Below are 1,243 nucleotides of genomic sequence, written 5' to 3'. Positions count from 1 at the left end.
GATCACAGCGTACCGGGCTCATGGCTTTACCTTTACTCGTGGACTCTCTGTCCAGGAGATTCTCACAGAGCTTACAGGATGAAGAGGTGGTTGTGCTAAAGGAAAAGGAGGATTGATGCATATCATATGTATGCCAAGAATTTCTATGGAGGCAATGACATCATGGGAACTCAGGTGCCCCTGGGAGCTGGGATTGCTCTGGCCTGTAAGTATAATGGAAAAGATGAGGTCTGTTTGACTTTGTATGGCGATGGTGCTGCTAATCAGGGTCAGATCTTTGAAGCTTAAAATATGGAAGCTTTGTGGAAATTGCCTTATATTTTCATCTTTGAGAATAACCAGTATGGGATGGGAACATCTGTGGAGAGAGCAGCAGCCAGCACTGATTACTACAAGAGAGGTGACTTTATTCCTGAGCTGAGGGTAGATGGAATGGATATCCTGTGTGTTTAGAAGGCCACAAAATGTGCAGCTGCTATTGTAGATCTGAAAAAGGGCCTATACTGATGGAGCTGCAGACTTACTGCTACCACGAACACAGCATGAGTGATCCTGGAGTGAGTTACCATACCCGAGAAGAGATTCAGGAGGTTAGAAGTAAGAGTGACCCTATCATGCTCCTCAAGGACAGGATGGTGAATAGCAATCATGCCATTGTTGAAAAATTAAAGGACATTGATGTGGAAGTGAGAAAAGAAATTGAGCATGCTGCCCAGTTTCCTACTGCTGATGCTGAACCACCTTTGGAAGAACTCAGCTATCACATCTACTGCAATGATCGACCTTTTGAAGTCTAGGGTGCAAACCAGTGGATCGAGTTTAAGTCCATCAGTTAAGGCGAGATATGTATACCTTCAGCATATTTGGCAGCAACTGTGAGGAATGCTTTGTGTTCTCAATTTTGTCAAGGAAGAAAACTCATACAGAGAAGGTGTGTAGATTAAGATAGTGTTTGCATGTGGTTTGTACAATGTTGCACTAAAAGAGGTGATTGCACACCTAAGGTTATTTTAGTTATATAGGTCTAAAATAGGTAATAGTTTGCTTAACCCTCCAAATTATTTCTTTAAAATAGTTTTATTTGATTTAGTTGTATACTAGTTTTAACACATACTTTAGTTACTAAGGGCTTCCCTTATGGCTCAGCTGGTAAAGAATCCACCTGCAATGTGGGAGACCTGGGTTTGATCCCTGGGTTGGGAAGATCCCCTGGAGAAGGTAAAGGCTACCCCCTCCAGTATTC

At 42.6% G+C, this 1,243-nt stretch overlaps 1 pseudogene; it reads left to right on the top strand.

Moving 5' to 3' along the window:
- Nucleotides 1–4: 4 nt before the first annotated feature.
- LOC104982276 lies at nt 5–836 on the top strand (annotated as a pseudogene).
- Nucleotides 837–1,243: the final 407 nt, after the last annotated feature.

Source organism: Bison bison, unplaced genomic scaffold (assembly GCF_000754665.1).
Source record: "Bison bison bison isolate TAMUID 2011002044 unplaced genomic scaffold, Bison_UMD1.0 scf7180017864529, whole genome shotgun sequence".
Taxonomy (NCBI): Eukaryota; Metazoa; Chordata; class Mammalia; order Artiodactyla; family Bovidae; genus Bison; species Bison bison.
The sequence above is the reverse complement of the archived record's forward strand: the minus strand, read 5'-3'. Positions and strand labels throughout refer to the sequence as shown.